This window comes from Myotis davidii, unplaced genomic scaffold (assembly GCF_000327345.1).
Source record: "Myotis davidii unplaced genomic scaffold, ASM32734v1 scaffold356, whole genome shotgun sequence".
In the NCBI taxonomy this organism is placed as follows: domain Eukaryota; kingdom Metazoa; phylum Chordata; class Mammalia; order Chiroptera; family Vespertilionidae; genus Myotis; species Myotis davidii.
The window spans coordinates 481,049-502,162 of NW_006288188.1; the positions used below are offsets into that span (position 1 = coordinate 481,049).

Sequence of the window (21,114 nt, forward strand, 5' to 3'; positions counted from 1 at the left end):
TAGCATCACCTGAGACACAAATATCTTCACAATTTTTGGCCATTCAGATAGGCCCATCCAAATACCTCTGCCCCAAATTTCTTTGTCCTCAATTTTTCAATTATTTTTTCTTACAAGTCCCAAACCAACCAGTTAAACTGTTGGCCATCCCACCACCCACTCCCACTTAAAAAAGGGGGGCGAAGGAGACCCTGACAACTACCCTAATTTCATTAGTTAAGTGATTTTTAAGTAGTTTTTTTTTTCCTGGAATATATTGCTTGACCAGACACAGATCAGAAACTATTTCTTACTTAATTATTGGAAAGTGTGAATCATAAAAGGTAATTGTCAATTAAAGATAGTTCTACTTCTAGAAGCATACTTAAAACCCAACACAAGATAATCACTTTGGTTATCCTATCACCTTGAGGGAAATAAGATTGTACCAAGTATCTTTATTACACTATGCCTTTTTATTTGCTTTTGTACATGAAACTCAGGGAAAAAACAAAGCTTAGAGAAAAAAAGCAATAAACAATGTACCAAAGTTATCACACAGTACTTTTTAATTTAATTCTGCTAAGGTTTAAAATTATGAAGTGGCAAAGTCTCTTTTACATTCTGTCCCCATTCCCCATCCCTCTTTGCCCACCTCTAGCTACCCCCACCGCTCCTTCTTTCTGGCTATCACTACAGAGTTGTCGGTGTCTATGTGTTTTAAATATACATGTTTTTTCCTTAATCCCTTTACCTCTTTCTGACAGCTGTCACTCTGTTCTATTATCCATGCCTCTGTTTCTATTTTGTTCATCAGTTTATTTTTGTTCATTAGATTCCACACATAAGTGAGATCACATGGTATTTGTCATTTCTCTGACTGGCTTGTTTCACTTAGCATAATAATTTCCAGGTCCATCCATGCTGTCTCCAAAGTAAGAGTTCCTATTTTTTTATGGCTGAGGTGTATTTCACTGTTCTCCACAGTGACTGCACCAGTCTGCATTCCCACCAGCAGTGCACGTGAGTTTCCTCTTCTTCACATCTCCTTGCCAGCACTTGTTGTTTGTTGATTTATTGATGACAGCCATTCTGACAGGTATGAAGTAATACCTCATTGTCGTTTTAATTCGCATCTCACTGATGATTAGTAATTGTGAGCATTTTTTCATATGTCTATTGGCCATCTGTATGTCCTCTTTGGAGAAGTGTCTATTCAGGTCCTGTGTCCATTTTTCAATTGGATTGTCTGTTTTCCTGGTGCTGAGTTGCATAAGTTATTTATATATTTTGGAAATTAACCCCTTACCAGACATATCATTGGAAAATTTGTTCTCCCATTCACTGGGTTCCTTTTTCATTTTGTTGATGGTTTCTTTTGTTGTGCAAAAGATTTTTAGTTTGATGAAGTCCCACTTGTATATTTTTTCCTTTGTAGCTTTTGCCTGAGGAGATATATTGCAAAAATATTGTTATGAGAGATGTCTGAGGTTGTACTGCCTATGTTTTCTTCTATGATTTTTTATAGTTTTGTGATTTACATTTATGTTTTAAATCCATTTTGGGTTTATTCCTGCATATGGTGTAAATTGGTGGTCTAGTTTCAAATTTTTGCATGTACCTGTTCAATTTTCCCAAAACCATTTATTGAAGACACTGTCTTTACTCTATGGTATGCTTTTGTCACCTTTCTCAAATACTAATTGACCATAAAGGCATGAGTCTATTTCTGGGCTTTCTTTTCTGTTCCACTGATCTATATGCCTGTCCTGTGCCAATGCCAGGCTGTTTTGATTATAATGGCCTTAGTTTGATATCAGGTAGTGTAATACCTCCAACTTTGTTTTTCTTTCTCAAGATTTCTGAGGCTATTTGGAGTCTTTGCGTGGGGTGATGATGTTTTATTGAGTTATAAACTTGAACCCTGTATGGTTTTGTGAACCAATGTCACCCCAATACATTCAATTTAAAAAATGTTACATTCTGTATGAGTCCACTTACAAGACATTCTTGAAAAAGCAATATGATAGTGATGGAGAATAGATCAGTGAATGCCAAGGGTTAGGAATGGGGTTAAGGGAAGGGGTAAGAGTGTGACTATAGGAAAAAAATGTTTTGGGGGTGATGGAACTGTTCTGCATCCTGATTGTACTGACAGTGACTACATGAGTGTATACATGTGTTAAAATCACAGAGCTGTAACCTTTAAGAAGAGATCAATTTTACTGTATGATTTTTAAAGATAAAAACATCAGCACTAAAAGAAATACAACCATAAAGTGGCAAAAATATTTTAATTTGTATCTTAATATTATGGTGTAATTAATTTAATTATTTTTTACAACAAAGGAAATAGGATATGTAACCATGTACTGGTTGGTAACTATCAGGAATTCATTCATTCAGTTAACAAAACTGCAGTGAGCCAAACAAAGCTTCTGCCTTCAAGTACTATAAATTCTGATAGTGAGGTTAACTATAAAAAAGGTTAACAAAAAATATATAACATTGTGTAATAAGTGTCTTAAAATAGTGGATTGTGTTCATAGTGTCATCAAAATATTTATATTCAAATTCAGCTGTTATGAAAACTTATTTTTGCCTTTTTAGAAAATTCTCCTTTGTAAAAATGCTCCTTTGTAAAATATGCTCCTTTGTAAAATATAAGCCACATAGTTTGCTTCCTGTTTGGAAAGTAACTTGGAGCTAAAGAAGAAGGCATCGAGCAGTTATTTTTGGTTCTAGTTCATGCAGCTTTTTTCAAATATGTGAAGTTAGGTTTGGTGAGAAAGCTCTTGTCTCTTTGACTTCCTGTTTAAATAGTAAAACAGAAGCCCAGAAAGGTCTGCTATGACCAAACGATAATGACAGTGTATTCATTGGGGAACTTTATTTTTCCCTTGCCCATAAGCATAGCCTTAGGAGGATGAAACCCTCACCACAGTACATGTGTACATTTTGCTGAACTGACAAAAATTGCCTAATCCAAATCCTTATCTTTGAAGTTGGGAATTACACTGGAAAACCTAACGGAAACTGACAAAGACTACAGTTATAAAATATTTAATATTTGAGCCTTCCCTCCCTGCTCCCAAGTTAGTTGTTTGGAATCGTAATTACTAGAGGCAAAATTCAATAATATTTTAAGTATTCATTCTTCAAAAACTGGCCACTAGATGGTGAATTCTATTCTTGTTATATGTCATTATTTAGCTGGCTAAGAAAAATAAAATAAAATAAATAATATAAATAAATAAGTAACCCTGTTCCATAGTAATTTGTTTTCTATGTTAGATAAGACAGTTAAGTGTGTTTTAGAGGTCCTGAAGTATTTAGACTGAGAGGATTCTAGTCTACTTTCATCCTTTCCAGTATCGTTAACATTAGTACTAAGGTATTTTTTATTGACTAGAGGCCTGGTGTACGAGATTCATACACTCGGGGGTCGGTGGGAGGTCCCTCAGCCTGGCCTACACCCTCTCGCAGTACGGGAGCCCTCGGGGGATGTCCAACTGACAGCATAGGCCTGGAGCGGGCCTAAGCCAGCAGTTGGACATTCTTAGTGCTGCTGCAGAGGTGGGAGAGGCTCCTGCCACAGCCACTGCACTTGCCAACTATAAGCCTGGCCCAGGGCTTCTGTTCCTCTTGTGGGAGTGCACTGACCACCAGGGGGCAGCTTCTGCATTGAGCGTCTGCCCCCTGGTGGTCAGTGTGCATTATAGCAACTGGTCATTCCGCATTTGGTTGATTTGCATATTAGGGTTTTATTATATAGGATAAGTGTGCATTAGTGCAATTTAAAATGTTACAGTATTAGCATCAAAATTCTTAGAGGACCAATCTTAGAGAAACTATAAGGACTAATCAAGAGCAATTCTGAGCTCAGTTGCAGTGGTTCTGTGTAATTGTATTGTATTAATGTGAGATTCAGTGTAAAGTAATAGACCAAATGACAACTACCTATTAGACATTTTTCTTCCTTTGTATCTACTTAAGATTCACTTTCCAGGCACTCCAAAATTCTTTGGGCCCTTAAGGGCAGTAACTAACTTTCTTATAGGGCATTCGTTCAGTTCCATCTGGTTACACCAGCAATCCCAGTGGCAACTGCTTGGATATCTTCAGGTCTTTCATACTCTCCTCTTGCTCTGGTATCTGTACCTGTTAAGTTTTTAGTTTTTACCTCCCCCTCAATTCTTGCAACTGCAGTCCTTTCTCTAAATTACTTTGCTCCACTCTGAACACTAACTGACCTGATTCCTTCATTGACCAAAATATCAAGATAAGACATTTGTATTTAGCAGAATATATTGAAGTTTCCAAGTTGTAAAGTGGAGTCACAGTATTACTGACTATAAGCCAAAAGTTAAAATTTAATAATAGCCATCATGGTTCTACCATGACCTCCATGAGCCATCCATCCACCATTTTTTACTGGCTGTCTCTCCTTAGGCTTACTGCCTTCACTTCTGGTCACTGCCTCACTCTCCCCTGCATTTCCCCTGTGACCTGTTGTATTAGTTTGCTAGGGTTGCCATAACAAAATACCACAGACTGGGCTTAAGCAACAGAAATGTATTGTCTCCCAGTTCCAGAGGCCAGAAGTCCACAATCAAGGTGCTGGCAGGTTTGTTTTCTTTGTAGGCCTCTCTGTTTGGCTTGCAGATGGCCGTCTTCCCTGAGTCCTCACATGGCCTTTCCTCACTGTGTGCATTGCATCCCTGGTACCTGTTCTGTGTCTTTATCTCCTCTTCTTCTATGGATATCCTAACAGCCTTATAATTTGAGTACCTCTTTAAAGGCCCTATCTTGAAAGGTAGTCACAGTCTGAGGTACTGGGGTTTAAGGCTTCAACATGTGAATTTAGAGGGGACACAACCTAGTCCATAACTTCTTCCAAGTTCTTTCTCTTCTTCTCTTCCATTGCCAGCCTCCAATTCCCAAATTTCGGTTCCATTTCTAAAGCAGAGCACCTGTATTTGCCATTAAATACGTCTGTGTATGTTTAAAACAAAATGATATCTACTTTTGAACTCATTTTTTAGCAATACAAAACTCAGGTGAAAGTTTCAAAATTACAGTTTCTCCTATAAGTGCTATGGTAGAAGTACATTAATTTTTGTGCATAAAAAGGACACATGTTATGATATAGTCTTTTTGTCCCAAACTTCCTTCAGAACCATTGAAGTTGGAAGTTGTCTGAGATGCTGGGTTTTTCCCTCTTCAAACTCATGTATTATCTCTTGAGTTTACTCGTTTGAATTACAATAAGAACTCATAGAGGAATTAATTCAGAGAGGAGAATCAATATCTTAACAGCTGCTAATATATCAGTCTCAGGACTTTTTTTTAAACAAAAGATATCCAGTGCATAACTGTTACTGATAAGCCAAAAAAGAATGTACCTGACTCCTTATGGCTCTCCTGCCCCAATCTTTCCCATCCTTACAGCTCCTCCTTCATTCTTTGGGGGACTTCTTTTTCAATCCAAAGGCACACTCAGCACTTACTCAAGCAATCTTTATGAGCAAATTGATCTACATTATCTTTCATCTTTACAACTATCCTGCCACATAGGCATTACTAAACATACTATATAGATGAGAGGTTAGAGGTAAAGGTCTCTGTTTAAGGCCTCAATCTCATGCTATTTAGTGACAAAGTATGAATTTGACCCAGGTCTGACAGGTCCTAATGTTCCTGCTCTTTTCACTGCACAGAATGGCAGCTATGAGACTTCGGCTTTTTAAACTCTCACAAGAATTTGGAATTCTCAACATTCTTTGTCCTTTATCTTAAAATATTTGGATACTGAAAGGTCTATCCTTATTTATGCTCCTTTTTTCCTTTTTAAAAATTAAAAAATATTGGGTGGGGGATTATCCCTAATTTCACAATTCTCTGAGATTACTCTTATTAATTTTGCATTTTTCCTCTCAACCCTCATTGATGTCGGTTTACATGTTGATGATGTCCTGTTTAGGAGAGAACTGAGTCATGCCAGTCAGGGGAGTCATACGCAGCAGGAGGAAGGACGTGCACAGCAGTTGGTGGGAGAAAGAAAGGAGTCCTGGGTCAATGCCAAAGGAGAGTAAATTTCTGAGGCATCATTCTGGGAAGCAATAAGCTAGTGAACATTTTGAGAAAGAATTGCAATATTCATGAACCAAGAAATAGTTCAAAAGGTGAAGCAAGATGAAAAGCCCAGTAGGAAAGTTAAGAGACTAAAACAAGATGGCCTTAGAGGCCAAAGGAAATAAACATAGACAGGGAGAAGGGTGGTTCAGGAACAAAACCTTTGATTGTCTTTTATGCATTTTTAAAGCATATATCATTAAGGCTCAGTTAAATGTTAATAAGAGTAGAATTTTTGGATCTACCTCTCTATAAGAAGTAACTGTGTTATAGGTATTCAAGTTAACTACTTGATGATATTATTTGGTCCTTCTGAATTCCTTTTTTCTTTACTAATCATGGTGGGAAAGAGAAACACAATATAATCCAGTAGTAAACTTTTATTGAATGCTTAAATGACCTGACAATTTTATGAGAAAAGTATCTTATCATTCTCATTGTACTAATAAGAACATGGAGGCACGAAAATGCTCAGTACTATTCCCAGGGCTGTACAATGGGTAAGAGGCAGAGTGAGGATTTTAATTGATCACTGTGCAATGCATTGAGATAAAATAGTGATCTATATATATATAAAAGCTAAGCGACTGGAATGACGGAACAACCAGAACGATTGGTCGCTATGACTGACGCACACTGCAATGGCCACTGGCCTGATTGGGGTCCTGATTGGCGGGGCCGGCTGGTCAACCTCCCACGTCCCCTCCCCTCTGCCAGCCTGGCCCCTATCGGCCCCTATCACTAGGGGCGGCCAGACCCCACCCATACACAAATTCGTGCACCGGGCCTCTAGTACAGTATAAACAAATGATGACCCAATGAATTCTGCTTGGATGAGGATTAAAGAGAACTCAGCTAATGAGATGATATATCTCCTATAGGTCATCCCATAACTTGGTGCCAATATAAATATTACTGTTTGCCGAGTGTGCTCTCACATAAACATTACCTTTATATTGCTCTTATTTCCCAGACACAAAAGTAGTACATGATCAAGGATTTATCTGATATTTTTTTTACTAAGAAACCCCAAGTCTTAAAGACATTCCCATTCCACAGGACTCAGAGTTCCATTTGTTAATGTTTGTTTCAGAAATTCTAGGTATCATATGCTGAAATGATTCACTGCTTACAGTGAAAATTTTACAAGAAATAGTAAAGTTGGATAACACATCCAAGTCCACATGACAATTTTTATACTTCAGGCAGTTTGCTTAAAAGGAGAGGGTACTTTCTGAACAAAATGTTTCCCTATGAATCGTTCTTCCTGTACATATTATCCTAAGGATAAGAGTAGACTGAGCTAGAAATATTAAATTCCCTTTTCATGGGCATGGTTTCTAACAGAACTCCCTAAAGTAAAAGTTCAACAGAATAAAGGAATGTGATTAATTATCTCCCTAAAACATTTATCAGTTAGAGTGAAAGGCCCAGTTTCTCCATATTTTCCACTTATTTTTTACAGAGAGGAAGGGAGAGAGATAGAGAGTTAGAAACATCGATGAGAGAGAAACATCAATCAGCTGCCTTCTGCACACCCCCTACTGGGGATGTGCCCGCAACCAAGGTACATGCCCTTGACCAGAATCAAACCGGGGACCTTTCAGTTCGCAGGCTGACGCTCTATCCACTGAGCCAAACCGGTTACGGCTTTTCCAGTTATTTTTATGTTGTATGATCATTGGAATAAAAAACGCCAGCGAGAATGTCTACTCCAAATAAAGATAAGGGGAAACCATGGCTAATTCCCGTGCTCAGGAAATGGGGAATTGTAACTAAGGGAGGTTTTTGAAAAGTGATTTTGTTATTCTAAATACTTATTATCATGATACCTGCCTGTAGATGTAAAAAGTGAGGACTCTGAAAGGATTAGTTATCAACACATCACATCATTTCTGAGCAGGATTTTAACAAAATAAAACATAAAAATAAATGTTTTTTATTATTTCTATTTTTCTAATTATGTAACTTTTAATTATGTAAGAACTCTTCATTTTTATCAATTGAATATTTTTTATTGTTTTGGTTTATTAAAGTTTCATTGTATTTTAATGATACTCTTAGATTTGGCAGAGATTTTCCACAACAAGTTACTTTAATTTATCTGAAACTTGGTTTCCTCTTCTGGAAAGTAGAGAAATTAGTTGCCTCTAACCTTAAGGAAATGTTATGGAGATTAAATAATAAGGCATGTAAAGCACTTAGCAGGTGCCAGAACATGGTAAAGGCTCAATGAATGTGGCCATTACTGAAACAGGTTAAACATGGCCAAGATGTTTTCTCTGTGGTTATCATACCCGTGTTGTTCTTCTGCATTGCAGACTGTAATGTCCAGAGATGGCTGTAACAGCATCTCACGTCCCATGTGCTCTTCTTACTGTGTGACTTTGGCCTGCCTCCCATCGAAGGGCTGAAAGTGACCCAGCCCTGATACCCATGACATTCATTTTTCCATTTCATTTGTTTACACAATGCATATTTCTGGAGCACTATATGGCAGCCACAGTGATAGCTCACTAGCAAGGGTAGAGGAGTCTGTCTTCATCAGGTGCAAAGTCTATCAGGGAAGACAGACAATTAAACAAACCATTGAAGTCAATCATACTAAGAGCTGTTATAATGTGAAAACAGGATGGGGTGAACAGTGATGTGCTGAAGCTGACTCCTGCTGGTTCATGAGAGTTGATCGTTACATTTCCAGGAATTTTGAAAACTGGTTATTAAGCATGGCTGTTATTAAAAATTAAATTATGTGAAGATACAATTAAATAAACTATATTAAACACGAAGATAATAACACACTGCACTTTTTAACAAGAGTACTGCAGAGAACTGAAAAGCAGGAAGTAGCCTGTATCCATCTACTGACGGTACATTTTATATTATTAGCTCCAAAGTAAATGTTGAGGGTCTCATTTCTTGGTAAGAAAAGCCAGGGTTGATGCTTTTCTGATCCTAACATGTTTCACCAATTTAAGTTCATTTAATGAAAGCAATTATAGAAACGTCCCACCGGCTCACGTCTTACCTCTGGTCACTCAGTTCCCTTAGTAGTGGTAGACTCAGCAGCTTCTCTGCCAATGTTTTCCATGGTGCTGTTTTTAGTGGTACTTTTCCATTTGCAATATACAGTCCTTCACATCTAGGCTGAAGGAAAACAAGAAAAGTTTTAAACATGGGCTATAGGTCTGGGAGAAATGCCCTTCACTTATGGGCAGTTTTAATGCGTTGGTGTCCCAGAGGACCAGCCTGGACTATTGACTCCTCACAAAAGCTATACATGTATTAAGGAACAAACATGTCTCAGAGGTACCCAGGACTGGACCTCCAGCTTTTCTGGAACATACCCTAGATCAGTGGTCGGCAAACTGCGGCTCGCGAGCCACATGCGGCTCTTTGGCCCCTTGAGTGTGGCTCTTCCACAAATTACCACGTGCGGGCGTGCACGTACAGTGCGATTGAAACTTTGTGGCCCATGCCCAGAAGTCGGTATTTGTGGAAGAGCCACACCTAAGGGGCCAAAGAGCCGCATGTGGCTCGTGAGCCGCAGTTTGCCAACCACTGCCCTAAGATAATGCTATTTCCAGATGTCGCAAACATCTATGATCAGCAGAAGTCATCAGAGTAAAATATTTTAATAGTTTAAAATAATTTTTTGGGGGAAGATCATAGACATAGAAAGTGGTGAGCTCCCGCTGGATGATGTATGAGCTCATGTTGATGGAAAAACCTTCGCCTGTCATGCTGGTGAATGATGTGTCCAGGCCCTGTCACACCCATTACTAGGCCACAGTGGAAAAGTGAAAACAAATAGGAGTAAATTATAGAGACCGTGTTTACAAAGGTTGTTTTGGCATTTCCAGCCCCCCCTTTCTTTTTTCTTCTTTTTGGGGGTGAGGAGAGAAGGGGAAAGAGAGAGTGAGAAACATCAATGTAAGAGAGACACATTGATCAGTTGCATTCCTAATCTGCAACCAAGGTACGTGCCCTTGACCAGAATCAAACCCGGGACCCTTCAGTCCTTGGGCCAATGCTCTATCCATGGAGCAAAAGCAGCTAGGCTCCCCCCGCCTTTTTCTTTTACTAGTAAATCTCTGAATATCCCAACATGTACCATGTATTGACATTGACACCAGATTTTCATAGTTTTGTGGAGGGCCATGGATCTTGAATAGTTTGTGGCCATGACTTACATGTTTTTGGATTCCCATGACTATCTTGAAGTACAAGTTAAATAAAACACTTTTTATATAATTATTTTTTGGAAAATTCTATATTTTTATATGCTTGTGCTAAGTATTCATTTGTCCAGAACAAGAAAAATTCTCCATGGATTTGTATTATTTCAATCCCTAAGAAGAGAATGTGGACAGGCATATAGATTTCAAATGTAATATCTATTGAGTTAAATAAGGTGCCATTTGTTTTGCTAATGGAATCATTCACTATGCCAAAAAGATGTAATGCTGGGCATTTTAAAGATTGTTTTAAAAATCCAGCGAAGAATAGCTTCCAACTTCAGGCTGTAGAAAAATTTCTTGAGAGTTTTTCAGCCATTATGCAACCGGGAAGAAGCCAGCAGGGAATGCCTTTGTTGTGCCAAGGCGAGAATAATGTAAAAAGCCACAGACCTTCGTCCAATTATTCTACTTTTCTAAGTGTGTTGAGACGTCTGCATTTAATTAAGAACTGATGCATTGAGCAGCACTATTTTTATAACAAGAGTGATTTAAAAAAACATTTCTTATGAAAGCCTTATACAAAAATTTTAGTTTTAGTTCTTGTTAAAATAAGATTTTGTTGACTTTCTATCAGAAGGATATGAGGAGCCAGGCACAGCTTCTTTAAGTGCAGTCTTCCAACAGTAGGGCCTTTTAGACAAGGTGGTATGTTTGTCTGACTGTTAAGACTATTATGAAAAGACGTGCAAGGAAGCAGTGTGAAAGCAAGAATGACAGACTTGCAGAGAAGGAAATGAACGGCGGTCTCTTGGTTTAAGTTCACTTCTGCATCAGCCCCCACAGATTTGCACTCATGTTAGACTATGGCTAGGCTTCAGCATTCTGTGTACTTTTATTTCAAGGCTGTGGTGTGCTTCATAAACATTCACTAGAACAAAAATACCTTTAAGAATCTTACTGAATAAATGTAATTTGTCTCAGCCACAGGCCGCCTGCATAGTGGGTCATCCAAATCCAATACTTTTTCATGGACTTTTCTTTCTTCTCTCTTGGGATTGTACAAGAATCAGCCCCTCGCATGGGTCCATTCTTGTCACCACTGAAATACTTGTTTAAGTTCTTTTAAAAATTTATTATTATTATTAAAAATATTTTTATTGATTTCAGAGAGGAAGGGAGAGGGAGATAGAAACATCAATGATGTGAGGGAATCATTGATTGGCTGCCTCCTGCACGCCCCCTATTGGGAATAGAGTCCACAACCTGGGCATGTGCCCTGACCAGGATTGAACCGTGACCTCCTGGTTCACAGGTCAATGTTCAACCACTGAGCCACGCCAGCCAGGCATTGTTCAAGCTCTTATGAACATTCTCAAGTGGGCAACTCTACTGGCTTCTCTTTGCCAAATGTGGCCATCAGTACCTTCACTGCATGAGATGAGGGTGCTTACTGGCTTGATTCTGATTCATGTTGCCACTCTGTCCAGAGGTCTGGGGAGGCAATTTCCAAGGGTGCTTCTCTGAGTAGGATACTAAGCTCTGCTTCTTATGGAAATTGCCACCTACCCATCCTTTTAAACTCATGGAATCCAACTTTCCTGGAGTGAGACCACACCTCCCTTTAACCTCAAAGCCCAAGATCCCCCACTAACTACTAACTGGACAATTTACTTTCTTCCTATTCTAGCCCCGAACTCCACAAAACATTAACACCTCCCTGAGCGAGTGAGTCCAGCATTCACAAAAGAGAGGCCAGGTATAATTTCTATTTGAGGAAATGACCTTCGCAGTCTTTTGCTAATGAGTTCATTTAGCAGTGGGGGGAATTAATAAAGATTTTATTTTATTTTACCATTTATCAATAGCTGTAGATTATCAAAGACATAATCAGATGGTAATGCAGTTGCAATGACAGTTCTGGGTGTGGTATGTTCACCAGAGCAGCATATAAACATAGCCCCTGGCCTGGTGTAGAGCTATTGAGCTAGTAAATGCTTCTTGACAACTCTGTCAGCTAAATTAATAAGATGTAGTTTGCTCTCAAGTAGCAGGGAGAACAGTATACTGATTTGCCTAAGAACTATCTATATCAACTCAACTTCATCTCTGTTATAATGTGTTTTGGAGGGAACTTGATCACCTTGGTATTCTGCGGCACATTATGCTAGTGCAATACTTTGATGAAATTATGTTAATTGCACCTAGTGAGCAGTAACTATCAAGCACCTTCATGCCTTCATCAGATACACAGTGCCAGGGTGTGAGTGAAAAACTGCCAATTTCAAGGATCTGTCACATAGGCAAGGTTTCTGGGTAGCCAGTCACCTTAGTCATATTGGTAATAGCTCTTCTGAATTGAGATGTAAGTTTCTGTGCCTTGCATAGCACACTATAAAGAAGGAGGCATATATTTTGCAAGTTTCTTTGGATCTGGGAGGCTGCATATGCCACATCATGGAATGCTGTTCCTACCATTGGTTAAGAAATCTATAACTCTGACAGTTTTGAGTAGAGCTTAGAGCAAGAAAAACAACCAAGGCTTTTCAGCAAGTCTGTGCTGCTCATGGTTATGACCTATGAGACCCAATGGTGTTAAACATTTGTTTCAGACAGAGAGGTTGTGGAGAGTAATGATATATATGAGACATGTCTAAGAAAAGGCAGAGGCACAAATAAACAGCATTCCCCCCCACTCCCCCCGGGAAGCTACTCTTACTGCTTTCTTGCTTTTTCCTCAGAGTAGACCTATAGTTTCATGGGGAATTCTCTGTGGCCAGGATGAAGGATGGGGAAAAAGAATGGACATGGTTTATGAATGGATAGCATGTGGGCATCAAACAGAAATGGATAGCTGCTGAGTTACAGCCTCACTTAGGGTGGCACAGTGATAAAAGAAATTTTCTCATGGGCAATCATCTGGTTGTCCACTTAATGTGGAAGGAGAAATAGCCTGAAGTATGGATTTCCATAAACCAGATAGGGCAGCAGTTAAAGTTTTAGAAAAAACAAAATAGGAAGATTGGTGACAATATGGAGGTGAGTTATGTGGATGGGACTCGCAGCATGGGCAGGGTGGGAGAATATGTGCCCCGTATAAACACCCATTAGAGGGCATTCCAGTAGTAAACAAGTGCTTTTAATAATTGAGTGGATAAGATTATCACTCCTAGGGATGTCAGTCAGCCTCTCTTCTTCTCACCATTCATATGATTGGTCAATGGAGGAATATACAGTAGGTAAGATAGCATGGATGGAGGTTATGCATAAGGCTTACCAAGATGGGCACACTGTCACCAAGGCTGACTTGTCAACACCATCACTGTGTGTCTCATCAGCCTATAGCAGAGGCTATTGTTGAGCTCCCAATATGACACAATTCATGATGTTCAGGTCCATTTCCTGGAACCATTGAATGGCATCTGAAGGCTCACTTTTGGCACCACCCATAGATAAATCCTATGAGGACAGGTGCTGTCTACAGGATGCAGTATATGCCTTTAACCAGTGGCCAATAAAAGGTGCCATCTTTCTCAATGCTGGAGGTGAGAGTGAACTTTCCAAGTATTTTATGAAATATTTATTTGGGGAAATTTTTCTATAACCTTGGTCTGAGTAGGTTTATAGTACTGGAGGAAGACAACTATTAGTTTGGGAATGTAATAGTAGTTCCACTGAATTAGAAGGGGAGACTGCCCACTGGCCATTTTAGGCTAATGAAGTATAGACAGGCTATTGTACTGGCTGGGGTGATAATTCTGATTATCAAGGGGAAATTGAATTATTATTATACAGTGAGCATGAGGAAGACTATTTCTGGAACCCAAGTGGGGCTCATAGCTACTTAGGACTCTATTACCTATGGCCCTTGGAAATAGAAACTATGGCAATAGTCAAGATAGGACCACCAAAGGCATTAGCTCATATAAGACTAAAGCTTTGATTCAGGAAACCAGATTAAGAACCCATCCCACCAATGTGCTTTAAGAAAATAAGGAAAACATGGAATGGGGATTGGAAGTAGGTCACAGCTTAGGCTAACAGCTTAGGCTTAGTGATCAGTTACAGAAGCAGAGACCAGTTATAGAACATCTTTGTCTTATGACAATTGTTTCTTTCCCCCATGTTTCCTCTTGCTCCCTTTAAAAAGAGCACAGCTGGTGCTTAACATTTTAGGTTGCAAGAGATGACATGGCTGAATTGACCTTGATGATATGGTTCATTTGGGACACAATTTTTCACCAAGGCAAAGGGCAAGAATGAATGGTGAGAGGCAAAAAGAGTCATCCAGTTGGAGGTAGAGAAGAGTGAGTTGTAGTCTGTTCCTTTTGTAGAGCTGTAGGTTGGCTGTGCTTACTTCCTCTAGAGCTGCAGGTTGGCTGTGCTTACTTCCTGAAGGTCACAGCTCTTTTCATTTGGAATTCTCTTCATAACTACCTCCTCTAGGTTTAGAAAATCACTCCCTTCAGTCTTAGGAGGTAATGGGTTTCCTTGATTAGTAGCCATGAGTACTAAACTATTAGTACTAAATAGTACTAAACTATTTCTAGTTTGTTCCATAAAAACTTATTTGTGGCAAATAGTCTCCTAAAAATTCTTCTCAGATTACCTGGTCTGAGTATATCCTGCTGGGACCCTGACTGATTCCTATATAATACTTCATTTGATCTTAACAACTCTTCTATGACATACATTGGGTAGATCCCGTTACTTCCATGTTTGGAACATTTCAGTGGCTTTTCATGGTACTTAAAATAAAACCCAAATAGCATGATGTGCAAAGCCATACTTGATCTGGTTTCTGCCTCCTACTCCAAGCTGATCTCTTATCACTTTCCCCTCCTCTATTGTACTCAGAAACTTTAAGTTCCCTCACTGCTTTGTATGAGACCATCATCACAAAGATCTGCCAGCCTATAGTTCAAATATCAGTGTAAATGTCATCTCCTCAGAGAGTTTTTCTCTAGCAAGTCAATCAAAAGTAGTTATCCAAACATTATCACAGTATCCTATATAATTCTTTTCATAGAACTTACCACTTACTAATATTATCTTGTTTATTTTTCTTTTTTATATATCTTTATTGTGGAAAGTATTACAGATGTCCCCCTTTGCCCCCAATAACCCCCTTTTTCTTACCTCTATCCTCAGGCTTTCACTGCACTTTTGTCTGTGTCCATGGGTTGTCTATATATAAAACCCTAATATGCAAATAGATGGAATGGTGGAACAACTGAACAACCGAACAAACAGCCACTATGACGTGTACTGACCACCAGGGGGTGTCGGCAGCATGCGGCAGAGCACAGAACATGGCGGGCATCGGCCACAGTGGGATGGTGGAGCAGGTGAGTGGAGGTGCCAGACCAAGGCTGGGTGCTGGTCACTGTCATCAGGGCGAGCCTCTCGTGGTTACTGAAAATTCTTTGCTCCCACATGCTGTGGTACTACCGGGCACTCACAACAGCTGCCGATCGGCCCTTAGGGCTTCTTCACCTCCCCCTGCTCCTGAGGAGCGATTGGGGCTGGCAACTAAAGCTTGCGCCCACTGCTGGTGCCCAGCGTAGGTCTTGATCTCTCAGTACCATCAGTGGGAGTGAGCAGTGGTTGCTGGTCCCGATCACCCCTGAGAGCTTATCCACCTCCCCCTGCTCCTGAGGGGCACTCGGGGCAGCAGCCACCGCTCATACCCACTGATGGCACTGGCCCTGCTCTCACCTGCTGCTGGCACCGGCCCTAATCACTCTGCGCCAGCAGCCAGTATGAGTGGGTCTAGAGCTATCAGCGCAGGGGAGTGGCAGCAGTAGGAGCGGAGCTGCTGGCAGACAGGGGACCAGGGACTGAAGTGGGAGAGGCTTGGTGGGGGCACGGAGGATGGGCCAAGACCTGCCCCTGTACCCACTGCAGCTTCATGGCCCACAGTACCTTTCAAGGTGCACGAATTTGTGCACTGAGCCCCTAGTGTATATATAAGTTCTTTGGTTAATCTCTTCCTGCCTCTCACCCTTCTGAGATTTGTTAGTCTGTTCCATGCTTCCATGTCTCTGGATCTATTTATTTTATACCTATAAAATCCTATTATTTATTTTATATCTATAAAATCCTATCTATCTTTCTATCTCCCTTCTTACTAGAATGTGAATTTCCTGATAACTAGGTTTTAATTTTTGTAATAGACGCTCAGAGGTTTTAAATTTCTCGAGGTTTTACAATTATTAGTGTCAAAGTCAGCTCCTGCTTCTTCTGATATCCACATACCAGGAAGGATCCATCTGATTTCCTGAGTATGAAAATGCCATGGAAGATGAAATGCCATGAGAGATAAATGCCCGATTTACATCAGACCCCAAACTCCTGGAACAATAATGTCATTCTCCTCTCTTCTTAGCCCATTTTGAGTTTTGGAAATGATTGTTTTCTGATGTTAAATTACTATTTGTGCTGAATAATTCAATAAGATGTTAGAAGTGTTCCATGATTTGGTTGTCAAAATTGCTGTTAAATACTGAATTAAGCATGTCTCTTTACTGCAGACTTCCCAGGGCCTTTAATATACACATCTACCCAAACTGATTAGCATAGGAAATACAGTCACATATTGCTTCACAATATTTTAATCAATGAGGAACCATATCTGTAATGGTGGTATACCATATAGCCTAGGTGTGTAGTAGGCTACACCATCTAGTTTTGTGTAACTACACTCTGATGTTTATACAATGATGAAATCACCCAAAGATGCATTTTTGAGAATGTATTTTTTTGTTAAGTGGAATGACTGTACTTTTATGAGATTCCTGTAAACATCAAATAGAACGTGTATTTCCTGGAACACAGCAGGTAAACATAGAATTAAATCTTTAGTGATAAATATTATGTTAGCAGAACAATTTTATTACAAAGAAAAATTTTTTAATGAATTATTTTGCAAGTAGAGAGAAAAGAGCTAGTATATTTATATTAATATCTTCTAGATTTTGCTCTTATGTGTGGCTTAATTAGTTTTGTAAAAGTCTTATTCTTTTTTTTCAAGTATATGTATGCCAATTTTTTATTTCTCTGGTCAAGTCACATACTATTTTTACCAGTCTGACTATTCTGGTGGAAATGTTTAAACATTTTTAGGCCTATTTTGGATTTCTTCTGTCCAGCTTCAAATAATTTCTAAAGGGGTTTGATAGTTATCTTATTACTTCCAATACAATGTGCACTGCTGTAGTTGGTAGTCTGTTCCACTATAAGGTAAATTACATTTCTAATAAGTCTCAAAGTATAAGAAATTGAGGAACACAGATGTTCCAATGAGAAAAGGTGCTTAGAACTAGAAAAGTAGTAAGAATAAAGTTATTTTTCCCAAAGGAATTTAGTAATAAAGCTATAAGAAGACTTTACTATTACATGCTAAAATAACTTGGCTTATCAAAACTGATAGAAACAACTGCTTTTCTCTTGCTGCTTTAAAAATTCTCTCTTTGTCTTTAACCTTTATCATTTTAATTGATGTGTCTTGGTGTGGGTCTCTTTGGGTTGATCTTGTTTGAGACTCTCTGTGCTTCCTGGACTTATAAGTGTATTTCTTTCACCAGGTAGAGGAAGTTTTCTGTCATTATTTCTTCAAATAGATTTTCAATATCTTGCTCTCTTTTTTTTCTTCTTCTGGCACCCCTGTAATGTGAATATTGGTAGTTAGTTACCTACAAGGGAGCACCCATAAGAGTGTCAGCTAATTTCTCAACAGAAACTTTGCAGGCCAGAAGGGAGTGGCAAGAAATATCCAAAGTGATAAGAAACAAGGACCTACAACCAAGAAGAAGAAGGAGAAGGAGAAGGAATGAAAAGAAGGAGAGGAAGAAGGAGAAGAAGGAGAAATATGAACAATACAATGGCAATAAATATGTATCTATCAACAATTGAATCTATAACCAAACAAGGAATCTAATGAACAAAATAAACTGATGAATATAATAGAACCAGAGGCATGGAAACATGGAGCAGACTGATGAATCTCAGAGGGAAGGGGGTGGGGGGACAGGAAGAGTTTAACTAAAGAATTTATATTCATATATGCATTACCTGTGGACACAAACAATAGGTTGTGAAAACCTGGGGTGGGATGGGAACCAAGTGGAGGGAGGCAAAGGGAAGGGGAGGAGGAGGGAATCTGTAATACTCTCAATAATAAAGATTTTTTTTAAACTGATAAAAACAGATCTAGAAGCATCTTTTCTTTCCATTGATAGAATTCATAGCCTCTCAGTTTCCTCTGTTACCTCTAGCTTTGCCTTGCTTTTATAATTATGCTTGCAGTACAGTTTAAAATTAGCATGAACTTTAAACAAAAGGATAAAAATAGGCATAGATAAAGAACAGGTAAGGAACTGAAAAGCATGACACAGTTTTTTGTATTTGAACCCCTTTGCCACCCAAAGGTCCCTGTAGCCTTCAATAATGTCCGAAGCTCTCTCAAAGATTATTGTGAATTCTCAGGACTTCTTCCATTTCTTGGGCAAAAGGGAAAAATTGGGGGATATCTGTAATATTCTCAACAACAAAATAAGTGTAAATAAACATACAAACAAATAAATAAATAAACGAGTGGGTTACCAGAAGCAAGAGGGGGAAAGGGATTTGTTATGCAATGTTCAATGGGCATATAGTTTCAGTTTTGCAAGATGAAAAAGCTCTCGATATCTGCTACACAACAATGTGCGTATACTTAACTGTACTGTACACTTAAAAATGGTTAATATGGTAAATTTTATGTTATGTGCCTTTTACCAAAATTTAAAAGCCCCGTGGAATGCAGCTAAAACTATGTTTAAAGAGAAATTTACAGCATTAAATGCATTTATTAAAAAAGAAAGATTGACATTTAATAACCTAAGCACCTCTCTCAGTAAATTAGAAAAGGGAGAGTAAAAATAAAAAGTAAAATTCCAAATAAAATAAAATAAAGTAATGATAGCAGAAATTAATGGTATTATTTTTTTTTTAAAGTAAAGAGGAGACACAAACATTTTGGAGAAGACTAATAACATTTATAAACCTCCAGAAAAGCTAGTTAAGAAAAAAGAGAGATAATATAAATAACCACTATCTCGAATAAAACATATAAATTCTGCAGACATTCAGGTGTTACGAACAATTTTATGCAAATTGATTTGAAAAAAGACAGAGAAACTTTCAAAAACTCACAAATGAAAACAAACTCACAAATGACAAGAGATAGGAATCTGAAGAGTTATGTAACTGAATCCATAAATAGGAATTGTTGGGAGGAGATTCTCCAGGGCTTTCTACAGCAAGGTCATCTTTACAAGGACGTTTTTGGAAGCTGGGGATAGTGTCTCTCCGTAGAGAGAGATCAAAGGACAGATTTGTTTCCTGACCAGGAAAAAAATGTCTCTCTGCAGAGCAAAGTTTGGTCAGGTTTGCTAGCAGCCCCTTAAAAAGATAGTGTTTCCTAAGGTCAATATTCCTTCAGCTGTGACACAAGTCATTGTGTGCGTAGTGGCCCCTTGGGCCAGCCTCTTTATCACTCCCTTGGGAGTTGGAGGAAGGGGCTCATGCTGCCTGCTGTGTCATGATAATAAACTGTCAAAATCCATTTGAGCTTGTTGTTTGCTTACCGAACAACAGTGGACCTACAGGAGTGTGGCACACAGTCACTGTTGCTTAGGAACTGCTTGACTTGACAGAAACTTTCCCACAAAGCAAATGCAGGTCCAGTTGCTTTCATGGAGTGATTTCTTCCAAATATTTAAGAAAGAATTAATGCTGGTGTTACCAAAACTTTTTCAAGGAATGCAGACAGAGGAAACATTATCCATCTTGTTTAAGGAGGATCTCGTAACCTTGATACCAAAGCCTAAAGGATCTTAAAAGGAAAATTATATGCCAATCACACTTATGACTATAATTGTAAGAAACTAAATATTCCAAACTAAATTCAGTAATATGCACTAATGATAATATACCACAACCAATATGAATTTAATTCAGAAATACAAATTGCTTAACATTTGAAGATCAATTAATATAATTTAGTAAAACAAGATCAAAAAGAAAAATGATACAATCATTTCACCAGATGTAGAAAAATCATCTGATTAAGTTCAAATTTCATTTAAAATAAAAATACTTAGCAAGCTAAGAAAAGAAGGTAACTTTCTTAATCTGATAAAAGTTGTTCCAGTCCTGGCTGCTGTGGCTCTTGGTTGGGTGTCGTCCTGTGCACTGAGAGGTCCCTGGCTCAATTCCTGGTCAGAGCGCATGCCCAGGTTTTGGGCTTGATCCCCAGGAGAAAGTGTGCATGAGTCAGCTGATTGATGTTTCTCTCTTACATAGATATTTCTCTCTTTCTCTCCCTCTCCCTTCCTTTCTCTCTTAAAATAAATAAAACATTTTTTAAAAAGTTGTTTTCAAAAGGACTCTAACTAATATCAAATTATCTTTAAAGGACATACCATTTTAAACATAACCATAATAGCATGGTTTCTTCTAGAAAATAAATGATTTGTCCTTATATCATCAAATATCCTATCAGCATTCAAATTTCTAAAATGTTTTATGAATTATTTTCTTCACAAGATCCAAATTAGGTCTGTCTATTTCAATTGATCTATATTGCCAAAAGATTGTGAAGAGTCTGAGAAGTTACCCTACTTGCCTGCTAACAAGGTTCCATAAATTCATGCAACAGTTCTGGCAGAAGACACAAGAATCAGAGACAACAGACTTATTACTCATGGTACAGTAAGCAATATATGCTTCATCTTAGTGCGGGTTATTTTGCTCCCCAGGCATAGAGGAAAGAGGGGAG

The 21,114-nt window shown here is 38.6% G+C and overlaps 1 long non-coding RNA gene across 1 annotated transcript in view; it reads right to left on the reverse strand.

Annotated features, from left to right (window-relative positions):
• Positions 1-1,396: 1,396 nt before the first annotated feature.
• The window catches only part of LOC107182526, a 37,720-nt gene continuing 18,002 nt past the window's right edge, over positions 1,397-21,114 (reverse strand). Inside the window, exons 2-3 of the long non-coding RNA XR_001513240.1 lie at positions 9,143-9,261; positions 1,397-1,424 (exon numbers count right to left, since the gene is read on the reverse strand). This is a non-coding gene — a long non-coding RNA (uncharacterized LOC107182526). The remainder of the gene's footprint in view (positions 1,425-9,142; positions 9,262-21,114) is intronic.